General features: G+C 33.5%; 1 protein-coding gene across 1 annotated transcript in view; it reads right to left on the bottom strand.

Moving 5' to 3' along the window:
* SLC38A4 (solute carrier family 38 member 4) overlaps positions 1-3027 on the bottom strand; it is a 36044-nt gene extending 33017 nt beyond the window's left edge. Inside the window, exon 1 of the mRNA XM_003771369.3 lies at positions 2921-3027. The gene's annotated coding sequence lies outside the window, so the exon portion shown is untranslated. The remainder of the gene's footprint in view (positions 1-2920) is intronic.
* Positions 3028-27314: the final 24287 nt, after the last annotated feature.

The following is a 27314-nucleotide window of genomic DNA, read 5'->3' as shown; positions in this document are numbered from 1 at the left end:
ATTTGTTATTTTTCTGTATAGGCGGGATTGTATGACCGATTAGTTAATCTGTTCTTTCTTTCTTTTATTAATAAAAAAAAATTAAAGATATAAAATTTCCCTTAAGTACGGCTATGACAATATCCAAATTTTGATAGGCCATTTCATTATTGTTATGTCTTTTGATCTACTCATTTTTAAAGATTAAATTAGTTTTCAACCAATTTTTAATTTATGTTTCAAAGGATCTTTATTGAATGTATTCTTTCTTGCATTATGACTAAAAAAGGATGAATTTATTGTTTCTTATATTCTACATTTGCTTGTTAATTTTTTATGATCTAATCCATAATCAGTTTTTGTGTTAGTACCACATACCACTTAACTATGTATATATTTTTTCTACTCCTCTTCAATATTCTCTAGAAATCTAACATATCTAACTCTTTCAAAATTCTGTTCATCTCCTAAACTTCTTTCTTTCTTTTTTGTTGTTGTTAGATTTATCTAGTTCTGAGAAGGGTAAACTAGGGGCTACATTCACCTTCTTAAGAGTGGTTAATGAAATCAATGCCTCTCTTTAACTCCTAAAAAGTAAACCCCTAGCAGATAGATTATAAATCTAACCCAATTTCCATGTTGCACATAGAAGAAATCTCTCAACCTTGACACTCTTTGATTCTATCTGTCTCACTTTCCCAGCTAGATTGCTGACAAGCCCTCCTTCTTGCTTTCCATACAGATGAGCCAGCTCTCAGATCATTTCTATCCATGTCATCTGTGATGTATATATCTATATTTTATAACATATAATATATACATATATATATATTAAATTTTTTAGTGTTTTACTTTTTACATTTTTTCTCTTTCTGACATTGCTGAGTTGTCTATGTTTTCAGCTCTTTTATCATTGCATATACTAAGAGTTGGAAGAAGAGAGCAAGATGGAATAATAGTGCTTGTAAGCCTTTCAGGTTGCCATTTTCCTGATATTCTTCCAACATCTTTTTAAACTTTTTAAAGTACTATTTATATCTTCAGAAATGTATAGCAATAACATGGAGGACATGTATATAATATTACATAACTAATATAAGCCAAATTTGTATCTGATATGCAGAATAGAATCATTGCACTTAAGAGCTAAAAGCAATCTTAGAAATTATATCTTTTAAAGGGAGAATAAACTTAGAGAAATGAAATAATTTGTTGCCATTCAAACCTAAATTTACTCTGACTTTAAATCCGGTGTTCCTTCTACAGCATTACTATTGTCTGCTCCAATTCCTGCTTCATGATTTACTAGTAAAATACATTTACTATATATTTTTTCAAATTGTTTATATATTGATCTCCATAATTAATTCTACAATATGCATTAGTCCACAAAAGCTTAAAAATTAAAACTATAAAATTTGCTATGTATTAAGGGACAGATCAATTCTCTGAAAGTCTTCATAGCTGTGGACCATAACATCTGAAGGAGTTGCAAGACAGCCTTTGCTGACACAGGTGTTGTGGACTGGGAATGAGATAAATTTGAGGCAGAGGGAAGAGGAGAGAGGTCAGACAACGCAATGACCTCTCAGTCAGAGTGGTCAGAAAACAGCAACTGCCTCTCAGTCTCCTTGTATCCTCCTCTCACAAGAAGAGATCCATTTTGGGTTGGATTTCCAGCAGCCACTGTCAGGTGGCACCATATATTCCAACAGTTCTCCCATGTATTCCACAGCTATGAACATCATTTAACTTCATCTTAGTGAAAGTATAAAACTGATTTCTTAAAAATCACTATTTTTAATACCAACCTAAGAATAACATTTACTTGATGTGAAAATCTGAAGAAATTAAATGTTTTATATCACTTGTTTAGTCTTTATATACTTTATCAAAAGTTGTGTTGTTCATATTCTATCTAATCATAGGGACTGAAAGTCTCTACTTCAGAAAACATCTGAAGCTATATTTAAAATTTAACTGTGAGCACTAAAAAAAAGCTCACAAAAGTCACTATAAATAATAATTTCAAAAAAAATTCTCACAAGAGCCTTTTCTATTCATTGAAAAGTCCTCTTTCTATAGACTTAAAAAGAATAGATAAGCACTATCAATTACTTGTATTAAACTGAACTATAAAAATGTGATTAGTTTTACTTTTTCCTGGATTATTTTCAGACCAATACTAATTATTTATAAGTTGAAACACAAAATTGTGATAAGATCTGTGGAAAAATCTTTTCTCTTTTTGTATTCATCCCACTAAAAAGCATGTATCTTTATATATAATTTATTCCCTGACATCAAAATTTGGTATCACATTTAAGTTTTATGTATTCCATTCATATTATAGAAAAGCAGATTCATTGAAAACATTCTAATATAGAAGACAAGTAAAGGTATTTAGCCTTTTTCTTCAAATTGATCACAGACTAATCTGACCTCTTGGTGTATAAGGCAATTACTAACTTAAAATGAATGAACACATTAAGACCTACTGAACCTGCATTATGCTAGATGATATTTCTCTCTTTTCTTTGACTAGAATGAATTTTCAAATTAATGGAAAGTCACAAACTGCAAAGTGCATCCTTCTTTTTAAAAATATTTCTTCTAATACATTATTTTAATTGTAAAATTCACAAAGATTAACTAGAAACTACATTAAACTGCACATCTTATTACTTTATAACTTCCACTTTAATCTTTCATATTGCCTAGTACATTCATTTTGTGTCCAAACCTCCAAATTATCTTAAATAGCCCAGAGCAACAGGGATTTGAGTCAATAAATACTACAGATAATATTTAATGTTTTCAAAAGGAGGAAAATACTTATGTTCTTTAATCAGTTAATTTCAGAAATGAGAAAGATAATTATAATAATTAGAATAAACACAAATTTTGTAAGAACATTCCTTTTTTAAAAAATTAGCTTTACCTCCAAGCCAACCATCCAATCTTCCCCTCTTTTCTTAATTGTTTGGAATGACATACACCTGTAAAAGAGTTTACTTATATGAACCTTTGTGTAGCTAGGCAGAGATTTAAAGATATGTGGGAGTAAACCCAAGAAGCCAATCACCAACACTAATCCACCCCAACACCTCCCTTTGTCAAACTTGCGTCAGCTCTTTTAAAAAAGAAAACAAAACAAAATAAAACTCCCAAATCAGTTTACTGGTGGACACTTAGTTTAAACATTAGTTACATCAGTTACACCAGCTTCTATTTACTTTCTGAATTTGGCATTAATACAAGTACACTGTGGCTGAAACTTTTCCATAGTTTACCACTATTCCATATCAAAATAATACAGACTACCTCTCAAACATATCCTCAAAAGGGTCATTTTAAAAAATCTTCATACAGGAATAAACAAAGATTATATTTAGGATGTTAGACAAAAGGAATCATGAAAATATAAAGACAGATTGTTTCCTACATGCATTTTTACTCAAAATGGAGAGTAAATATTTTAATTTGTCCAGAAAGTATTTTTTTAAAATATTGACAAGCAAAGCAAAGCAAGTTATAAACAGAATAATAATGAAAAATAACATAAAAATCCCCCAATTCAGAATGTGTTCAACAATAGTTACAAAATTTAAAATTCAGTACCATCTTTATCTGCTTGCTACCATTCAAGTGATATAACAAGGTAAGTACACCAAAGCAGCAAGAATGTCTTAATAATTTTTAAAATCTCTGTTATTAAGTAAAAAATAAATAACTTCAACTACTTGAGTTTTCTCATTTATTACTTATAAATGTTAATAATTCACATTAGCATTGGAGCTAATTTAGAATTCATTTTGTACTTTCAAACATGGGTACATTTTGTTTATCTTTTCATTGACATGTGCTTTATTTTTTTTTGCTCCTTTGATATTTTTATGTCAAATGAAAATAACTGTGATCTATAAGGAAAGAAAATGATAAAAGTCCCATTGCTTCTGATAGTAGTTTCAAAAAAACTTCACAAATCACTTTCTTCAGAATAATCTTATTTGTATTGTCATCTTCATTTTACACATGAGGAAACTGAGGCTTATCAATTGGAAGAGACTTTGATTAGAATGAATGTTCTACAAAATGAAATCACTCTATGGTGAGTTCACAAATAAAAAATATTTGAGAGAACAGTCAAATATAGGTGTCCTGACCCCATATTCTCTACTATAGCAAAACATACAGTTCTCAATGCAAAGTTAAAGAGATGTACACCCGAGTTCATGGAAAGTTGAACGTTAGTGTAGTAAGTTTAGCTTACACTTCCCTACAAATTAATGTTCCAAAAGAAAAATAAGAAAAATAGATTTTAATATTCAATTTGCAATTGTTTTCTTTGCCTTTTAAATAATAATAATATAAGCTTGGGTGAAAGTCAGCAACAATAATTTATCACAACAATTCTATTAATTCTCTATTGATAATTGTATAGAAAAAATAAAATATTATCCTTTGAGTAAGAAATTTTTTTCATGAAAGTAACATTTAATAGTGTGGAATAATCTTTTTCATTTCTTTTTAAAGTGAGCCTCTTAGAGCTAATTTAAAATTCATTTTGCACTTTTATACATTGGGTACATTTTGCTTATCTTTCCATTAACATGTTCTTTATTTTTTCACTCCTTTGATATTTTTATGACAAGTGAAAGTAATTGTGATCTATAAGAAAAAGAAAGTTATAAAAGTCCTATTATTTCCAATAGGTTGTAGTCTCAAAAAAAAAAGTCATTTATTTTTAAAAGAGGATTTCCATTATTAAAGTGGTCTCAAGTAGCCTTAACAGCACAATGAAATAGCTTCACCCAGTATTTTGAAAGTTCATTGCAAAAATATTATCTCCAAAGAATTTAAGAAGCAAAAAAGATAATATATGTAAAATATCTTGCAAACTTTAAAGCACTATGTAAAGGTCAGCTATTATTATTTGAAGCAAATAAATATTACTTTTTTAAACTCAGCACAGTTTCTATGAGATAAGAATATAGCTACATAATCTAACCTCACACAAACTTCTCCAGCCTTTCCATACTTTTTAGTACTGAAATCTACTTCAAAACTATAACGATTTATGATTTCATTATTAGTTAATTTTATCCTTAGATGGGAGAAATATATTCTATTACTAGGCCCATATTGTAATCCATCTAGTTTGGGAGTATCTGCCAGAGCTTGAATTCTAACTTTTTGTAATTTTAAACATTCACAATTTAAAAAGTTACTGAGCTGTAACTCAACTTTGAGCTGACCATACCACAGCTAGGTCTATATTTCAAAGAGGGCAAAAAAAAAATGGAAAAGGACCTATATGCACACAAATACTTCTCTTTTCTTTTTTTCTTTTAAATTATACTTTATTTTCCCCTAATTATATATAAAAACAATTTTGACATGTATTTTATTTATTTATTTTTATTATAATAACTTTTTATTGACAGAAAATACTTCTCTTTTCATGGTTACACCAGACTGGAAACTAAGGGAATATCTATCTACTAGAGAATGGCTATATAAATTGTGATGCATCTTAAGAAATAATAAAGTAGACAGTTTCAAAAGAAACTGGAAAGTTTATTATCAACTGATACAAAATGAAGTAAGCAGAAGTAAAACAATTTATTTGACAATAATTTTTTAAAAGTTTGGAAATTTGATCAATGCAATACTAAACCATGAGTATAGAAGTCTGGGGATAAAACACATAGATCAGCCTCTTGCCAGAAAGGGGATGGATTTAAAATATAAAATGTGACATACATTTTAACATGATTGATGTGGGAATGCTTTTTCTAAATTATACAAGTTTATGGAGAGATATTATTGTTGTAATGCAATTGGGGGGCCGAGGAAAGAGAACTAATAAATGCTTGCAAAAATGAAATAATTCATGATTTCCTCCATAGCATGACAAGGTTTTAGAGATGGTCTTTAATGGAGGATACCTGAGTGAATGTATAGCAAGAATAAAATTCAATTGTGTCATTTGTATGTTCTCATTTAAATGTTATAATTCTATTTTTTTTGTTTAAAGCTTCTTACAATACCATTAATCATACATAAGGTTAGTAATTTTAAAAATATTCTAGCTTTAAGAAAAAGATCACAATAATTTAACATTTTGGATGTGTTTTCTGTGTGAGATGATTTTTAAAGATCTTTATATAATCATCAAGTGGTGCTGGCAAACAGGAGGCCAAATGTTCAATAACCCCAGAGTCTAGGCTTCTAATTGGACCTGCCTGGGGAACCTGGTCCCTACTCCTTCATAGACACAGAACTTTCTTACCAACTCATTCCTCTTTTGTGATGTGGCTTTCCTTTCATATACCTCATCTATTGTTTTCCAGGGGTCAGGGCAAAAATGGCTATTTTCCTCCCTCTCTATTACCCACTTCTGTCCTTTTTAATAGGAATGTCTCCTAGGGATTGTTGTTTTTTCTCTTTTAAATAAAATCTCATCCCTGTTAACTGTGTAGCTCAAATCCCCAGTTAATTCATACTAGCAAAATCCAAATTGGACTTTATAAAAAGTTCAATAATTTCAATCTCTTCTCTCTCAGATTTGCCCTTCACCCCTTTTCCAATCTTCCTGCAAGCAAATAAAATTGATATCAATAGCTTTCTATTAAGACCATTTTAAACATATAACTAGATATTGCTTGAATATTTCTAATGCCAATCACTAAGTTTTCACCCAAGAGCAGCTTCCCTCTACCCCCCTTTCCACCCACCCAATACACACACACATATGCTCTTGGAATAAGTGAAAACAAGAAGCAGATTAAACCACGACACTGGTGAGTCTCTCTTCCAGGAGGGGAAAGGAAGGAGGAGTCAGAAATAATCTCACCAATAGGCATTAGCAGACTTTGGACTTTCTTTCTCTCATTCTACTGCATAGTACTTAAGAGTTGCTCCTTCCTCTGCTAAAGGTAGGTCTAGTTTCTCAATTTGCACCGGAAAAATAAAATTCCCTTGTAGGGCTTTGTCTTGGGCCCAGGTCATCTCTCATTGCTCTCTATCTCCCTCTTTTTTTTGGGGGGGGGGTGTTGTCTTCTATATCATACTTGTCTCTATCCTGGAAAGATTATTATTACTATTATCAGAACAAGCAAGAACCAGAAGATGTGGGACAAAGGTTCCCACTCTCTAGCTGTTAGACCTCTAATCTCTAGAAAGAGTGAGGGGGTGAGGGCACTAGAATCTTTTTAATGTTCCTATATCCATGTTCTTTACCCTTTCTCATTATCCCCTTTGCAATTAATATAATTACAATTATATATAATGTGATATAAAATGCAATTAATATAATAATAATAACAGCAAAATACATATTATAATTCAATGGTTGCCTTAAAGGCCACTGGTGCAGATGGCAAACCCTTTATGCTTTATCATCTTGTGTGATTCTTGACTATGTCTTTTAAAGGATTTGTTGAATTCATCAGAATTTTCCTCTTGTTATTCAGTTGAAATATTCTTTGACATCTTTTGAGAAGACAAAAACTCAAAGAAACCATGTGACCATAACAGAAGCAAAGCAATGAAGCCAGTAGAGAGACCATGACTAAAGATAAGTAGACTAAATGGAAACAGATTTGACATGATCACAACGTGTTTACAACTCTACAGTATCAAAGCATTTTTGTTTCCTAACTATACATGTTTTCTCCTCGTGATCCATATGTAGGCTCAATCATCTAGAAATCATTCAAGTAGATATAATAATTAAACCCATAGAGATGATGAAGTAGCCACGTGAGAGGATGTAGAGAAAGAAGAAAAGGCATTCCAGGATAGAGCCTGGAATGTTAAGATAGATAAGAGGAAGAATAAGCATGATGATGCAGCAAAAGAGGCTGTACATGTAATTGCAAAAGTAAAAGAGCCAGCCTGGTGCACTGAATTTGGAGTCAGAGAACCTCAGCTCCAGAGAACTCCTAATATTGGCTCCTTGTGTATGTGGCTTTCAATGAGGTGCTAAATAAACCTCCTTGGGCTCCACTTCCCTCATATGTAAAATTAAGAGGTTGAAATCAGTGGTCTCTGAGCCTAGAATTATGAGCCTCAGACTTTGAATAAAAAGAGAAGTATCATGAAAACGCAAATGAGAAAGAATATCCCATAGGAAATGGTGGCCAATGGTGTCATATAATAGAGAGGACTCAAAAAATGAAAACTAAAAGCATTCGTATTTGGCCTTTATGATACTCTTGAGGAATATGCTGGTACTCCTGCTGCTGTGTCTCTTGTTCCATCTACTAGGAGTCACCATAATGCCAGGTAGCCATGGGGAGGGCGCTGGCTTTGTACAGCCCTCGAGGTACTCGCAGTGAGTGAACCTGGAACAGGGATTCCAAGCATGGGGCTAGGCCAGGGAAGGCCAGATAGCAATGGGGTCATAGAAGCACTGGCAGATGATGAGCCTCACAATATAGTTTGGAGGAGTTTTAACCAAAGTTCCCTTTCAATTACTATGAAAATGGAACAAAAAAAATCAGTATGAGTAAATACTGTTGGAAGCAAGATTCAACTTTTTATCTTTATTTCACATTTCATGTAAATAAGGAATGTAATGATGGAGAAAAAGGGAGAGGAAAAGAAAAGTCTCTGCAGGTGTCTGTGAGACTGATTTTGAGATAAGTGTGATAAGTGGCTTTTGAATAATTATAAAAAGTTAAATCACTACAATTTCTCCCCTGCCTCTCTTGCTAGCAGGTACTAAACACACATACACACACACACACACACACACATAAATATTCTGTCCCAAAAATCTTAGTGCATTTTAAAGCTTTAATATATATGAAATATAATTTAAATTATACTAAATAAATTAAATTTACTTACATTTAATATGTATTAAATGTAAGTACATTTAATAAATATATATGTATAAACATATACATATTTTCTGTTTTAATTAAATTATTTATCTTTCCTTATTTTTGTCTCATATAAAAAAAATTCTTAATCCTTGTTTTCCTGGAATTCCTGTCTCATGACCCCATTATCTATGACTGTTGCTTCAGTCACCTATTATAGCTAGACATAGATTTCAGAAAAACTTCACTTTCCTTCCCAGGCTTCTTAGAAGTCATCATCCTCCTGCATTCATATCCCAAGTTAACCATCCTCATCCCTTCCAGTTCTGAAGCAATATCCAAATCAACTCTGTCATTGTTTCTAGAAAAGATATGTCAGTATGGGCCCACATGATTATAATCACCATACCTTTAACTTTCCAAACCAAAATATCCTTCCAAGGCCAGCACTCTTCAAAATTTTTGTCTCCCTCTGTTAGAATGAAAGTACTTTAAATGCCAGGTACATGTTTTTGCTTTTATATTTAGAAATATAAAAGCACTGTATTAAGCTTGAACATTGCAAGTGCTTAATAAATTATTTTCACTCATTGATTTATATGTAATAAATAATATCATTTGTAATTCATATGTAAACATATTCACATACAAGAGAGTTCAAATGGAAAACTAGAGAAGGATCAAAGTCTGCATCTCTGAAGAAAATAGTGAGAATTGTTTTACTGCTTTGGAAGCTGTCACCTGTGAAAGAATGCTTATGATTATGACATTATTTTTAGTTCCTAAAATAGCAAATATATGATCCATGTGGAAAGACTAATTCATTCTAAGTCTAAAAAAAGGTCATTCACTGTTGTAACTAGACAAGAGTCTTAGACCAAAGATTTCTTGGATATATCTCTCATCTCCAAATGAGAATTGGGGTAGAGTTCTATGCCAGAATTTCATGGTTTTTATCCTCATATTAAGAGAAAAAAGATGTGGTCTGGATACTATCTCTTCTTCCTCTTCCCCATTGGGAGAAGTAAGTAAAAACAATTTCTGGCCAAACTCTTAATATTCATTCTCTCTTGAACTCTTTGCAGCTATGGACATTGTAAATCACTTTCTTTTCCCTTATATTCTCTTCTCTCTAGGTTTTTATGATATTGTTCTCTCCTAATTCTCTTCTCACATATCTGCCTACATCTATTTAGTTTTTTAACTAGATAGTCAAGTTAAGATATTAGGAGACACTGTTTTCCTGAACTAAGGTCCAAAAATCAATCAGTCTATGCCCTGAACTTGACATAACAATAATCCTTTTCATTCACCCTCTGGATGTTAACCACAGCAAAATCCCAGAATTGTTTCACACCAGCATCAGGTGGTCTCAGAGCTTGGATAAGTACCTATGTACCTATATTCTGGGTCATCAAACTCTGTTATAAATTAAATTTATCTCATTGTTTCTGTTACCCCTCATTATCAGGGCCACAGCTCACTGTATATATAAGTATTGAAATCTCTCCACACTGAGCTCAGTCATGACTCCAACACCCATATCTTTGCTTGCAAGCCAATTTTTTTTTCATTTTAAAATTAAACCTCTGTGTCCTGATTCTCCTATCTCTAGCCTGCTTTATTCATCTCCAGTCACCTGTAGGTTAGAGGCCACTTTCATTGGTGTCAGAAGTGGGATTATTCCTAGGACCAGGTCATTGGAGTCTTCAATACCAATGAGAGTGGATCAGATACCACCAGAGATTTATTTCAACTGGTGAGTCTCCTGCCCTTGTCTTTCTCCAAACTCCTGGGTTCCTACTTTGTTTGAATTTACCCTTCTCTATAAGAAAAACTCCAAGCCCCCTTCCATGACCTACTTTGTCATTGCTTTTTGTAATAAGGATATCCTCTCTAAATTGTACATCTCTTATAATCAGCCTCTCTGCACCCCTGTAAAATTATAATTGTTTGTCTACACATGTCAGTAACTTGTGTGTTTCTAACAAGATTAGCATCCGTCTTGTCATTTTGTCTATGTTTGTGTGTAAAATGTAGGATGCCTGTATTGTGTTTGTATTATAAACTAGATTTTGTTACCTCAAAAAAAGTAAAATGTAGCCATCCAGAAAAACTTCTAAGGATTGTAGGGAAAGATTAATGAACTTTCATAGCTGAAGCAGTTGTCTCAGTAAACAAGATTAGTTCCACTTTAAACTTTCCATGAGAAATTAGATTATAAGAAAAAGGAAAAAAGAGAGAAAGAAAGAATACTTTTTTCTGTTATTTCAACATTAACCAAGTTGGAATTACATAAGTAAAATCAGGTAATTGAAATTTGAAGAATTGCTGAAAACATCTTAGTGACTGTGGAGCTCTAGAGATTGAGCATTAAAGAGTTTGGCAATGAGTTATTTTAAGATTGCAGGAGAGAACTCTTAAGATTTTGGAGTAAGTCTAGAAACTCACTCCTTTCTGAATCCTCTTAATAAGGTTGGGGTACCTCTATAGAATTTGTTTTAAGGAAAAATAAAGATTAACTTTTATTTTAAAAAGTTAGTAATTGAGAAGATTAATTGCTTAATTGTTCTAGGGCAAATAAGGCAACTAGTTTATCAGTAATCTCAGAGTAAAGAAAATAAGGAGAAAAAAAATAGGTAAATGTCTTGCACTTTATAGAAACCTCTTGTTAACCCTTCCTGGACTTTTCATTTTTTTTCCTATTTTGCTAATAGGAATTTGTCCATCTTTAAACAAATTAAGCCGATTTTTTCTGATAGGCAATATTCTGACATTGAATTCCCCTTTGAAATTGCAGGTAGAAAAGGATGAAACTAATCCCCAAGTTCTTTCAATACAATTAGAAAAAAAAAGTGTGATCCTTAATTCCTTTAATCAATGAGAGATAGAAACTAGGAGTTCGTTTTTACTGCAAGAAACCTAGTTACTAGAAAACAGAATGGAGAATGATCTCATTTGAGGGGATTGCTAACAATACCATTACAACCTATGTCTCTCTGTTAACCCTTCTCATCACAGATCAGATTAAGAAAATATAATGCTAAAGAATTATAGGGAAACTTCTGCCCCACCTAGTGAAGGGGAGGCAGCAACTGTGATGGAACCTGGTGCCCTTGGACATCCTGTAGCCTGCCCTCCAGGCAAGCCTGGGAGCATCATCCAGGTTCAATACACCCCTGCCCATCCTGTCCCAACAGCCACAAGCGGTCCCATCCCAGCAGCACCTATAGCTGTTGGGAGGAGGGGGGAAACATTTACTTTGCCCTGTCACCAGGAACCATCAATGGGGAGGTCCTGGCACCAGCCACCCCAGACCCTGGGCAGTGCCCTCTGCCATATCCCCCAAGTCCAATCAGTTAATGTCTCTGAGGTTGACCTGGCCCTTGATGGTTCTGTCCATCTGCTGCCTGTGGAGGTTCAGATGCCCCTGGTAGCGACTAACAGGGAATAAAACACACAAAAGAAAGCTGAAAATGTGGGGGAGGGACAATACCTGGAATAGAGTCATGGTAGAGAGGACAAAATGCATTATTAGGCTAATGGGATTTTGAAAGATGATGAGATCTCCCAATGATGAGTGTGCTGGGGGCATAGTGGAGAAATTAAAGAAATCCAAATTAAATGTAAATACTTATGAGATATATCCAGTTAGTTTCAGATTTAGCTAAATTAATTAAATTATCCTCTCTATGCATCAACTGCAGGATTTCCCTATCACTACTAGGATCACACACAAAACCATCTATTTGGTTTTTAAAGTCTTTCATAACTTGGCCTCTCTCTACCTTTCCAGTGTTCTTACATATTACTCAGCCCCATCCCTAACCCCACCCACTCTTAATCCAATGGCTGTTTCTTACACATGACATAGGGTCTCCTGACCAAGCACTTTCTCAGCGATGCTCCATGCCTGGAACACTATCTCTCTCTCTCTCTCTCTCTCTCTCTCTCTCTCTCTCTCTCTCTCTCTCTCTCTCTTCTCTTTCTTTCTTCTCTCTCTCTCTCTCTCTCTCTCTCTCTCTCTCTCTCTCTCTCTCTCTCTCTCTCTCCTTATCTCTACCTCCTGATCTTTCTGGCTTCCTTCAAGTCTCAGCTAAAGTCTCATCTTCTGGAGGAAGCCTTCCCTGATCCTCCTTAATTTAGTATCTCTTTCCTGAGACTGTCTCTAGTTTATCCTGGATATATCTTGTTTTACATAGTTGTTTGCATATTGCTTCTCCCAATAGACTGTGAGCTTCTTAAAAGCAAGGACTAATTTTTTGGCCTGGAACATAATAAATGCTTATTAACTGACAAACTTTGTTTCACAACAATACCTGCTAATATCATAGAAGGGGGTGGTAAAGAGCAGGGGGAAGGAGATCATAGGCAGGAGATCTAGAAGACTCTCATAATAGATGATGAAAATCTTGCTCAGTGAAAAAGAAATTTTGCATTTTCAGTGAAAAGTATAATGACAGGAAAAAAGTATGCCATTTCTTTTCAAATAGTCTTCATTATAAAACTGGGATGAAAAGACTTGGGATGAAAAATGCCATCTGCATCTAGACAAAGAACTATGGAGACTGAATATAAATTGAAGCATAGTGTTTTCACCTTTTTGTTTGTTTGTTTTCTTTCTTTTGCTTTTTTTTTCCCTTTTGGCCTGATTTTTCTTGTACAACATGACAAATATGGAAATATGTTTAAAATGATTTCACATATTTGACCTCTATCAGATTGCTTGCTGTCTTGGGGAGAAGAAGGGAAGGGAAAGGGAGAGAAATTTGGAACACAATCTTACAAAATTTATGTTGAAAACTATTTTATAATTGTATTTGGAAAAAATAAAAAATAAAATACTATTGAAAATAAAAAAGATAAAACTTCATCCCAGTTATTTTTTATTTTTTCCAAATACAATTATAAAATAGTTTTATATTAGGTTATACTTAGGTTATATTGGTTCACTTTTCCAGAGGAAATATACTTCCAGTAACGGTATTCTACTGAGGGTCCCTAGAGTGTCTTATACCATTCAACTTTTTAGAATTTTCAAGCCTGATATCCTCAAGAATAGACTGCAATGTGGTGATTGCTTTTCAAAGCAGATAAAAGTGATCAATGAATTCTGAGAAAAAAGAAAAGAGTGATCCAGAATGATATTGATTTTTAAAAATGGAATGATATTTCTAAACCTAGAGAAAGAAATGAGTAAACAAATGGCACAGGATCAGATTCGAAAAGTAAGGAGTTATAGTTCCTCCATTGTACCTTTTGAACTTTGATATTTATCTTGAACACCTTCTAACTATGGTACAAAAATACAGCATATGTGACTATTGCGAGAATCTCCATTATGTCCTCAAATGACACTGCCATAATGATTTTTCCTTGCTTGCTGTGATTCAGTTGTATCTACAAGCATGGAATTCAAGAACTTAGCATAATGAAACTAGCTAAAAACATAGTCTGAACTTCATTCAATGTATGGATGAAATACAGTATTTGCCATGGAGACAGTTGGCATCAGTATCTCCAAGGATCCCCTCCTCTCTACCTATTTCTATAATTGGGTAAGCAACTCATTTGAGATTCTGCAATAATCCAAAGACCTCAAATCACTTTACCACTGCTGAAAAGGAATTTTAAGCTTTAACACCCACTGAAATGAGAATCATAGGAAAAAATGCATTAATCATTTCAACATATTTTTCTAATCCTTCACCTCCTAGAAATGTAAGTATAAATATACATGTATATAAATAAATGTGTATATACAAAAATTTGTAATTACATATTATTGCATATTTAAATAATCATCAATTATCTAATCCCCTGATGACTAGATATTGTAGGCTCATTTTTTTAATGTTTTCTATTCATTGTATAAAAGGAAAAAATGTATATTTGCCAATTAATTGTGTTTACTGTTTCAAATTTAGTTTTTGTTTGTAAGTACAACAAAAATTGGAAATGACTGACATTTTAAAAAGATTAAAAATTCACACTTATTTGTACTTCAAATTTAAAGCAACAAATTTTTAATACCCTATATTTTAGTAGCATTAGAATTGATTATATTACTTCATATTTGTACTTCTATGTGTATGGAGAGATTTCATACATGAGTATATTTAAACTTCAGGTGCAGTATGTATGGTTGGTTTAATCTCTTTTGGATTATGCAGAAAAAAAATCAGTACTTTGATGTTTTGATTAAATGTATTATAGCCAAAATATCTTCTTTAGCAGAAGATTCTAAAAGGGGAAGATGTAACCAAACTAACTCTGGGAATCTTATTTGTCTGTGAAAATGAGAATTAGCAGAAATACCTTCAGAGAACATATGGGTCATTTATATATATGATTAAATAAAATATATTTCTTTTCCCTAAGACTGCTAAGGGGGAATGTGCATCTGCAAAGATGAAATAAACACTTTAGATAGGGGAAGGAAGAAGAGACAAAGGCACAATGACAGAAGAGAGAGAGAGAGAAACAGAGACTAAGAGATAAAATCATTGGTAACTTGAGAGAGTAGTTTCAGGTGAATTACAAGGTCCAAAGCTAGGATACAAAGTTTAAGATAGTAAGAGTAGAATTTGAATTATATAGAAATCTAGACAGAAAGAGCACTGGTCTTGGAGTCATAAAGACCTGAATTAAAATCTGGCCTGAGATGCTAGCTGTATGACCCTGGAAAAATATTTAATTTGTCTTCCTCAGTTTCTCCAACTGTAAAATGGAGATAATAATTATACCTGCACTGAAGGATTGTTGTGAGGATCAAATGAGACAGTACTTTCAAAGTGCCTAGCATAGAGAGAATCTTTAATAAATTCTTGGGGTTTTTTTTTCTGCCAATGGATAGATTTTTTTTTCAAGAACTCTGGGTAAGAAATGGAAGGAAAATCTGAGGGAGGGGGACTTTTATAAATGAGAAAAGAGGTGCCACATATTAGTCAGTCAATAAACATTCATTAAGCATCTATTATGTATCAGGCATTGAACTAATCACTGGGGATACAAAGGAGCAGTCCTGCCCTCAAGAAAATCACAATCTAAAGGGAAAGGGTAAAGGAAAGAAGCATTTATATAGTGCCTACTCCATACCAAGTGCTGGGCTAAGCCCTTTCTTTTCAAAATCATTTAAGAAGGAAATTGAGGGAAATTGAGATTAAGTGATTTGCCCAGGATCACATAATTAGTAAATAAAAATTAACTAAGGCAAATTTGAATTCAGATCTTCCTTTACTTCAGACTAGCACTGTATCCACTGTAGGGTCACCTAGCTGTCTCTAAGACAAGCATATAAAAGACAATATATAAAAAGAAGATGAAAAACAGAGAGAAAGAAAGTGAATATAATGAATTCCAAAGGAGTACAATCCAATAGTAAATGATAATATGGCTGCCCTGGATGCTCTCTGTAAATGGAAGATTTGAATGGAGTTATCCACTGTCCATCTTCCACCCTATCCAAACAGAGAGAGATGTGGTCCCAGGCCAGGAGGTACTAAGGAAATGCAAGTTACTCTTGCAGGATGATGAGCCAGGTGGGAATTGATAAAATAACCAAGAGCCCTCCTTAAATGATCTACTTGGAACTACATTGAAAGGTACCTGGTTTTCAATCTGGACTTTCTTGAATGCAAAAAAAAAAAAATGAATTTTACAAAGGAACTATCTACAGATTTATTCAAAAGCTGAGTCTTCATATTCAAACATGTTTGAATAATAGCTAGTCTTCCTAATTAGCCAGTTGTTTCAATTAATTTTTTTTTCTAATTGGTTTGCATGATCAGGCATAGATAGTTAATTAAGAAGCCTATATTCTAAACTACATATTTAAAAGTGCAATTATTCTTCTCTACTAATAAAAATAAAGACTTAGAGATAGTGGTGAGTACTCAAATTCATTTTATACTTATTTTACTATAGCAAATTTTATATAGAGATGGTTAGCAGAGTTGTGTTACTTGATTTCCAAGTAAAACAAATTCAGAAAATTCAGAGTTCACCATGACTTTGATTTTGTTTAAGTTTGAGAGTAGAAAGGTGATCTGCTGAATATGCATGAACTTGTAAAAGAGTACAGGAATGAAAGGAAAAAATGAAGAAGGTGCATAGAGAAACAAGTCCATGTGATGAAACCTTGAAATTTAATCTCCATAGAAGAAGAAACCAGAGGATATTTACCAATAGTTTACTATATATAAAGTCCTATGAAAGGCACCATGGATGATAAAAAAATAAGGCACAGTCCTTGAATTTTTGGAGTTTATAATCTAAAATAAATCTAAGTGAGGATTTGACCTTCTCCTAACTCAGTAGATTACAAATGAAGAGGAGTATTAGCAAGTTCTTAACATCATATGATGTTTTAATGCAGCATGAGTACCTAGCTTGACTGAATCTATGGGAAATGGTCAGGCCTTAGGTGAGATGATCCTTTCACCCTACTTCCTTCTGCTCATAGACAGTATACCTAACAGTAGAACAGATGCCTCAATGCAGACAACATATATAAAAGTTGTAGATTCAGTGGGAGAAGGTTTGAGGAACCACTTATGGAGCAGTACACATATTTTCAGATAGATACCTCAGAATCAAGTAATTTGATGTTCAATCTTTTATAACTTGCTAAACACTGGCACCTAAAACCAGAATGAATGATAAGGTTATTTGCTCACTTTTCATCCTGGTGATCTTGTCCTAAATTCCTATTTTTAGTGACCTCCTAAAATAAAATCTACAAGTAGGATGAAATCAAATTAGTTAACAAACTCCACTCTATTCACCTCTTACACACACACACACACACACACACACACACACACAGCCTTGGCTATATTATCGAAATTGTTTTGCAATACCTTCCATTGATAACCTCTTGTTCTCATCATGATTGTACCCAAAGTCTAATTTGAGTCTTTTGAGCAAACACCTAATACTCAGAAATAAGATTTGCTTATAGCCAAATGAGAGTCATGTGGGATAAAGAAGCTTAGTTTATTTGGAAGATAAATCTCATTGTTCTCTAGAAAATACATTTCTAATTTCTATTCTCTAAGCTTTCTTAATTGTTTTTTACTATCTTCTCTGTCACAAGTTTTATCATATTGCAATTCTCCATGGAAACAGTTTTTTTTTCTCCTATTACTATCAACTCAAAATTATATATACTGGTTCATACTGCTGTTTCAATATATATTTGAGCTTGTCCATGAACCAATATTAAAAGGTTTCAAAGAAGGCTAGAGGGGTCTTTGCCTTTATCCAACTGTATTAATCTATATAGTTGAAAAATTTCTTCCTCAGGATGCTTTTTTTCCTATTTGGTTATTACATACAGGTTAATTTACAGTGTTTCTTTAGGCAAGGTTTAAAAAGTATTAGAATGATAGTTTTGTCTTTTCAATACAATGCTATTGTATTAGCTATTTTTTTTTTGCTGTTGATCCAAGTGCATAGAAAACAAAATAACAAAACTCCACTCAAGGATGAAACATTATAGAAATCATCAACTCTCTAAGTTTTTAAATAAAATCCTATATTGTTATCTTGCACTGTTAGCCAAACATTTAGTTTTTCTTTTATTTATCAAATATATTTTGTTTTAAAATTCTTTTTTTTAATTTTGAGTTATTAAGTCTCTCCTTCCTTCCCATTTCCCCCAAATTTTGTAAGAATCCAAGCAATATGGAAGTCATACAAAACATATTTCTATATTAGCCATGTTGTCTCCCCCCCCAAAAAAAACCCAAAAAAAAATAAAGTTTGAAAATATGCTTCAACCTGCTCTCTCAGAGTTTATCACTTCACTCTGGATATGGATAGTGTTTTTCATCATGAGTCCTTTGGAATTGTTTTGGATCATTGTATTGCTAAGATGAGCTAAGTCATTTATAGTTGATCATCACACAACATTACTGTTCTTTTGGTTCTACTCACTTCACTTTGCATAGGTTCATATAAATCTTTTTAGGTTTTTCTGAAACCATCTTGCTTGTCATTTCTTATGACACAATGGCACTCCACCACAATCATATAGTACAACTTATTCAGTTATTCCCCAATGGATGGGCATCCCCTCAATTTCTAATTCTTTTTCCATCACTAAAAGAGCTACTATAAATATTTTTGCACATATAGGTCTCTTTTCTTTTCTTTGATATCTTAAGGAAGCCAAATATTTCTATGCTCTATTTGGGTGGTACTATTTTCTTTAAATCACTTGCAGAGACAAGAAAAGCTATTATGATAATCATGACAAGACAACAATGATGAAGAGGATATTTGAAAGTATAGTGATTTCATTTCAATGGGAACTTCATTAACTGAGTACAATAGTAACCCTATTTTTATCTGAGTAAACGTTTTATGAATTTTTGTTGTTAAAAAATCATAATCAGAGGCGATAAACTTTTAGTGATGAAATTCTTCACAGTAGATACTTAATTAAAACTTGTTGACTTATTGACTTCATACTTATTTAGATAAACAGCAATATACAAAGTCTTTCCCAGAATTTCAAAGTTGAATAGGGCCTTAAAGGTGATTTAATTCAACCAAGTCCAAGCTGAGGATCTCTTCTACAACAGTAGCAATAAATTATCTAGCCTTTGCTAGAAAATCTCTAGTGAGGAACAACAAGATCCTATAGTCCACCTTCTTAAGATCATTCTTCAAATTTGCCATCCAAAATTAAACATAACATTCCTAATATAGTCTATTTGAGAGTATCTAATGAGTATTTAACTACCTTCTCAATATAATCAGATTGCACTACCCTTTTTTTCTTGCTATGTCATATTATTAACTTTTATTGAGTTTGAAATCTAATAACCCCACTGACTACTTTTTCAAACTACTATAATCTAGCTGCACTTTTGGCATCCTGTATTTCAAAGTTGATTTTTTTGAAATCCAAGAGGACTTTATAATTAGATAGGATCCAATTGAGTTTATGATTTCTTCCCAGAGTCTATCAGAAAACATTCCTACTTCTCTGCCATGATGAGGACCTAGAGAATGATATTTGTGGAGAATTATTCTAATGACAACTTGCACAAATATAGTATTTAAGAGAACATTATTTTCGTTATTTGCTTTTAATATTACTACCCTCATTTTATAGGAAAGAAAAAGAGGCACGCAACTAAAAAGCAACAGAGATAGAACAAGGATCCAGGTCTTCTGACTCAAAATTAATTTTTTTTCATTATCATGCTGGTTCACACTATAGAAAAATATAGTATTTTAATTCTACAGGCTGTTTGGGGAGAATTTCCATTAGTTATCTTCATTACTTGACATGACAGTAATACTTTGTTGCTTCACCATAGTAATACTACCCTGGGTTCTCCAAGGCTATGCCAATTGAATGTAAACTCTGGAAGGTCTTCTTAAATCAGAAAAGCTTAATAAATAATCCAAATAATGGACTGTGCATTTGTCACTGGAAACTTGCCTAGTGAAGTACAGAAAGATTTTGTGAGTGGAAAGTTGACTCACAGACTGAATTTTTCTGCCATGGCAACTTGGAAGAACTGTAATTTTGATAAAATCAATGATAAAAATGTAGCTTTTTCAAAGTAGTAAAGCGGGACTATATTTCCTCATCACAACAATGGGGGATCTTTTGAGGATTACCCTCAATGTGCAGAATAAGAAACTCAAACTAAAATTGATATGTTGCCAAAAAAATTACCACCTAAATGGTACACAAGTACCAGAAGTAGAATTCAGAGATCTATGAGTTTTGAGGCAATCAGAGATGATGAGGACCATCCTACCTCCAACCTACTCTCTGCATTTTGGGATTATTTACATAGCCAGTCAGTGACTGTGTTGCAAAATTAGCAAACAAGCTTTGTTCAAGTTGACAAAGAAGTGATCAGGGATTTATTTACTTAACCATAAACCCAGATACAAAATACTTGTTAAGCTTCAACCTAAACTGATCAAAACAGAACATGTGATAGCTTACATGTCCCTGACTTCCTGCTAATACAACTGGAAAAAATTTGAGGTCTTGGCACTTTTTATTTTTGTTTTGTTCTATCAAACAACATAACAGCATATACCAACTTCTCAAAGTGTCTGATAGAGATAAGTTTCTAGATTTTTACTACAATTTAGCTCTTCAACATTGAGGTCCAAAGAAGATGTGTTTTAAAATGAGAACTTGGACAAGATTATTTAAATGAGAACCAAACCAACATTTTAAATAGCCTATTTGAAGAAATACCACTTTTAAAGAAAGAAACCATAATGAAGATAATTATAATCACACTTGATGAAACAATACTGAATCTAAGTAAAGTATTTTTCTTATTAATGAACATTGGGTCTTTTAGCAATTAACCGTGAGAGAAGGTGTAACAGATTTTCCCCAGTGTTCTGCTTTCATCTCACCTATTTCAAAAACAAATTCCTTTTAAGAACATTATTGTTAATTTTGGTATTTGTAATTCCATTATAGATTTGCTTTTCTAAGCCTGTGCAGTATTTACTATAGCTTCCCAGATTCAAGAACAGAATTGTAAATCCTTTTATATATATACTATACACAAGTGCTATTTTTTTCTTCTTTGCTTTCAAAATATTATAACCAAGAGTGAGTGATCTCTAAAGTATTTTTCAAAGTTAGTATGAGCTAAGAATGGCAGTTATTTAGAGACATTCATCATCTCTAACTTTGGAGGGTTTTTTTTTAACTTAGTGGTATTGAATTAAGCAAGGGAAACTCAAGGTAAAGGCAATACTTCACTACTGGCATCATTGAGTAAGTATCTGTTTAGTTAATATGAGTCAGGTTTGTACATCAAAGTGAATGCGAAGTCCTCCTCATTCTTTGTCCAAATTTAGACATGTAGATGCCTATCCTAAGATCCCTAATTGATTCCATAAAAGCAAGACTACAGGTAAAACAGTGCCCTGCTTCCAGTTCAGTCCCACAGCCATTAGTTAAGGCAAAAAAAAAAAAAACCCTGTAAAGAAAGGGCCAAGTATCCTCCAACAATGCCAAAAAAACTGCACCCCCCAGGACAAGCAAGCTAGTCTAGCTGAAACAAAGGCACTCTGAGGGAAAGGAAGGAAAAACATATGATCAAATCAAACTACAGCCATGATCTCTCCTGCAGGTACAATGGAAATAGCCAAGAACCTTGAGACCAAAAGACTCCAGAATAATAGCATCCCTTCTACCAAGGCCACCATCCCTGGCTTCAGACCATCTCCATTCCACTGCTATCTTCATATAGGGAATCAAGAAAGGACACATAGCAACAATATTTGTTGAACTAAAAGATGACATTTGCTTCTAGATATCCTATAGCCCCTGTTGTCTCAGTATCCCCAGCTACTGAAGATCCAGAAAGTTCTTGCCATCAAAATTCTTGGTTTTGTTAATTAGCTCAACATCTGAAAAGAATATTGTTATCTTAGTTAAAATAACATTAAGGAAGACACATTATCATTTACTTTCCCACTTTAGTTTAAGGACCATGGAACTTGTAGCTGACTCTCCTATATGTGTAATCTTTCCATCTATACATTCCCCGGGATAATGAAGCTACTTAAGAACAGGGTCTATTTTGTTTTTTCTATTTGTAACTCCAGTGCTTTGCACATAGTAAGCATTTTAAAAATGATTTTTCTTTCATTCATTGCAAAAGTCATCCAAACTCATAAGGATATGGCTGTCTGATAGAGTCACAATCCAAGTGTGCTGCACATAATGAGACACCCCCTCCCTCTCCCTTGCAAAAAGTACCTTTGTATAAGGTACACCTTGTTATAAACCTTATCTCTAATTCCAGTGTTGGTTGGTTGTTTTGGTTCATGATTGAATAAGATCAAAATAAGATCAATATTTAGTTAAGTTATGGTGTGCCTGACTGTGGCTGATCAGACCAAAATGAGCTCAAAAGGCTCTACCCCAACTTGAGCACAAATAGTCCACAAGAGCAATTGGAGTGGCGATGTCTCTAAATCCGCACATCTCACATTTCTTTTGAGCTACTGTAATTCTGCTTTGTTCACAGAACAGTGCTTTCTCTGATGCAGACACGCTAGGCTGGATGGTCTTGTACTAGTGTTTTCTATGATCCATACTTGATTCCAAAGTTCTTCAAAGAGACATTGAGAGTGTCCTTGTACAGCTTCTTTTGGCCTCTCTGTGAGTGCTTGCCTTGTACAAGTTCCCTGTAAAATATTAAGTGTACATTTGCATTCAAACAATGTGGTCAGTTGATTGGAATTGTTCATTATCAAGCCAATTAGCACAAGGAACAAAGTATTGATCTATATTTTATTGCATCTCAGCCTCAGAGGCTACACTGAGTGCATGATCATCTGTAAATAAAAAGTCACATGCCAACTCTCCCTCCACTTTAGTTTTGGTTTATGACCTTTTCAAGTCAAATAATTTATCATCAGTGTGGTAATTGACCTTGATCCTGTTTTTGTCCTCATTGAAAGTGTCTGAAAACATCTCTAAAAATATCATGCTAAAAAGCACTGGAGAAAGTATACAACTTTGCTTCACTCCATTAGTGACTGGGAAAGCACAAGAGCACTGTCCATTACCCCATCATGAAACTGGGTGTACAATATTAATGAACTTTTCCAATCAACCAAATTTTACCATGATCTTCCACAAATCTTCAGTACTAATAGTATCAAAGGCTTGGGTCAGATTTAGAAATATTGTATACAGACCTCTGTTCTGCTTCTGTCATTTGTCTTGGAGTTGTGGAATAGCAAACCTCAAGCCAAGATATTATTTTGAGTGGCTTTAGCAGTAATTGATGAGAGTCTGTTGAAAATACTTAAGGAAGTGTTCAAGTTCATCTCTCCAGAATCATGTCTTTATCACTAATCCATGTGTCTTTATGAGCACTGTAGCTGAGATGCATCATGATAAATAGCCTTTAGGGTAATGTAAAAATACTTCGAATTGTTACTATCAGTATAAAACAATTTCATCTGATTTCTTACTGAGCCAAGAATCCTGAATCTAAGTTTCCCTTGTACTTTTCTTTTGATAAAGTTAAATGCTGCCTTCTTAGAGACAGATGAATTATCCTGATAGTAAATCTGTGGAATTCTCATTTTCCATTTAACAGCTTCTGAATTTCTCCAACATTTCGATCAAACCAGGCTTGGTGTTTATGATTGTTCTGACCTAAAGGAGTAATTGCAAAGTTCTACACCAAATCTTTGAAAGCTTTGAAAGAAATCATTTTCTGCTGCATTGTTGCCAAATGCGTAATGACTCAGCTTTCCCTCAAAGTTAGTAACAAACTAACTGTTCACTCACAGAAAAGTTGCATTACATCTTCTGAGAGTTATCTTGCCTTGAATCTGCCACTTTTCTTGAATATGAATGTTTGGAGAGGGTAAGTCTATGGTCAGTCTAGCACTCTGCAACATTTCACCTTTGTCACTGTCAAATCTGTCTTTCTTCTTACAATGAATGTTTGCTATGAGGGTGCAACCACGAAGCTTTATTGTATTTCATTATACAGAAGACAGTGTTGGTGATGATAAATTCATGAGACACACAAGTGTTCAGTAGCAAGTGACAATTACTGTTGCTCGTTTTGACTCCATTTCTCCCAAGATTCTTTGTCATGTCTGATAGTCTATGCCTTCTCTTGTGTTGAAGTCACTCAAAATTACAAGCTTATCCTCTTTCAGCACATTGATGATGAGTTTTAATAAAATATTTTTTTTACCTCAGTAGGTTTCATCACAGTGGGAAAATACAAGCTGATGATGGTAGCATGATACTTTCCTGCAAATGACCATCCCATAGTCATGAGCTTATTGACTGCATTAGTTTTTATTGTGAAACTTACAGCAGCTTCAGAGTATTCCCCATTACTATGACTACTCCAGAAAAACACGTATATAACTCAGATTTTGATAAGGTGTTCTTTAATTAACAGTTTTGTTTCACTCAAGGCTACCATTTGGATACATAACTTGCCAAGCTTTCTTGCAACAAATGCTGTTTGTCTTTCATACCTACTGGATTTTGGGTTATCGATAAGCATGCACATATTCCATGTGAAGATGATGAGTGGAATCATCTTTACAGTTTTCATATGTTTTTGTGTTTTGACCACTGAGTAAGACCCCTGTCTGCTGTGGTAAGCAGGCCAGGATTGGGTGAAACAGACAATTTTTTAAAAGTTAAAAATCATCTTTATTCCTCTTAGAAATTTCCCTTTTCATATGAACTTAAGTATTAAACATAAAATATTTTAAAATGAGTCTTTATGCAAAACTGTGAACTTCTGTTACACAGGTTTTAAAAACTATATTTTAAATTTTAAAATGCTCTCTTTATGCCAGCATTCTGCTTCCCCAATCTGATTATCTCTACATTAAACTTCTTAACATGGGATCCAGATATAAATACATAGACACACACACATAAATATGTATATACAAATTTAACTTTATTTCAATATATCCTTACATAATTGTATTTCATGTAATTTATTTTCTTTGATAATCATATATTTCACACTATATGTTTTAAAATATCATTCTGAAGTTGGGTCTTTAGGCTTTACCCATCTTTCACAAGGGTCTACAACACAAAAAAAATTAAGGACCCTCTCAGTATTGCTTCAATTCTCTAGTTGTTTTAATCATATCCAATTCTTTGTAACCCCATTTTTGAGTTTTCTTTTTTTTCTTTTTTGGGGGAAGGTCACTTATTTTTTAATCTTTTAATAATAGCTTGCTGTTTTCAAAATATATGCAAAGATAGTTTTCAATATTCACCTTTGCAAAACCTTGTGTTCCACATTTTTCTCCTCCTTTTCCTTCTACCCCTTCCCAAGACAATAAGCAATCCAATATATGTTATACATGTGCATTTCCACTATGCATATGTTCACTTTTATCATACTACACAAGAAAAATCAGATCAAAAAAAGGAAAAACGAGAGAAAAAAGCAAGCAAACAATAAAAATACTGTGTTGTTATCTACAGTCTCCATACTCTTCTTTCTAGATGCAGATGACTCACTCCATCCCAAGATTATTGGAATTGGCCTGAATCACTTTGTTGTTGAAAAGAGCCACATCCATCAGAGTTGAGCATTACATAATCTTGTTGTTACTGTGTACATTATTCTCCTGTAAGAGTTCATGTAAGTTTTCTCCAGGCTTTCTGAAATCATCCTACGGATAATTTCTTATAGAACAATAATATTCCATAACATCCAAATACCATAATTTATTCAGCCATTCCCCCATTGATGGGCATCTGCTCAGTTTCCAATTTCTTGCCACTACAAAAAGAGCTGCTACAAACGGTTTTGCACATGTGAATCCTTTCCCCTTTTTTATGATCTCTTTGAGATACAAGGTCAGTAGAGATACTGCTGGATCAAAGAGTATGCAGTTTGATAGCCCTTTGGGCATAGTTCCAAATTGCTCTCCAGAAGGGTTGTGTCAGTTCACAACTCCACTAACAATGTATTAGTGTCCCAGTTTTCCTTCATCCTCTCCAATATTTACCATTATCTTTTCCCATCATTTTAGTCAATCTGAGAGGTGTGTAGTGGTACCTCAGAGTTGTCTTAATTTGTGTTTCTCTAATCAAGTGATTTAGAGCATTTTTTCTGCATGAATTGATGCTAAGTGAAGTGATCAGAAAGAACCAAGACTTACATGGTACACAGAAACAAGATTACGTGATGATCAGCGGTGATAGACTTGGCTCTTTTCAGCAGCGAGGTGATTCAGGCTAATTCCAATAGGCTCAGTATGGAGAGAGCCATCTGTCTCCGGAAAGAGGACTATGGGGACGGAATGTGGATCACAACATAATATTTTCACTTTTTTGTTGTTGTTTACTTGCTTTTTTTTCTCATTTTTTTCTCTTTTTGATCTGATTTTTCTTGTGCAACATGATGAATGTGGAACTGTGTTTAAAAGAATTGTACATGGCATACTCTTTGATCCAGCAGTGCTACTATTGGGTTTATATCCCAAAGAGATACTAAAGAAGGGAAAGGGACCTGTATGTGCCAAAATGTTTGTGGCAGCCCTGTTTGTAGTGGCTAGAAATTGGAAAATGAATGGATGCCCATCAACTAGAGAATGGTTGGGGAAATTGTGGTATATGAATGTTATGGAATATTATTGTTCTGTAAGAAATGACCAGCAGGATGAGTACAGAGAGGCTTGGAGAGACTTACATGAACTGATGCTAAGTGAAATGAGAAGAACCAAGAGATCATTATATACCTCTATATATAATACTGTATGAGGATGTATTCTGATGTAAGTGGATTTCTTCCACAAAAAGAAGATCTAACTCAGTTTTAATTGATCAATGATGGACAGAAGCAGCTACACCCAAAGAAAGAACACTGGGAAATGAATGTAAACTGTTTGGATTTTTGTTTTTTCTTCCCGGGTTATTTTTACCTTCTGAATCCAACTCTTCTTTTGCAACAAGAGAACTGTTCAGTTCTATACACA

Source organism: Sarcophilus harrisii, chromosome 5 (assembly GCF_902635505.1).
Source record: "Sarcophilus harrisii chromosome 5, mSarHar1.11, whole genome shotgun sequence".
In the NCBI taxonomy this organism is placed as follows: Eukaryota; Metazoa; Chordata; class Mammalia; order Dasyuromorphia; family Dasyuridae; genus Sarcophilus; species Sarcophilus harrisii.
The sequence above is the reverse complement of the archived record's forward strand: the minus strand, read 5'-3'. Positions and strand labels throughout refer to the sequence as shown.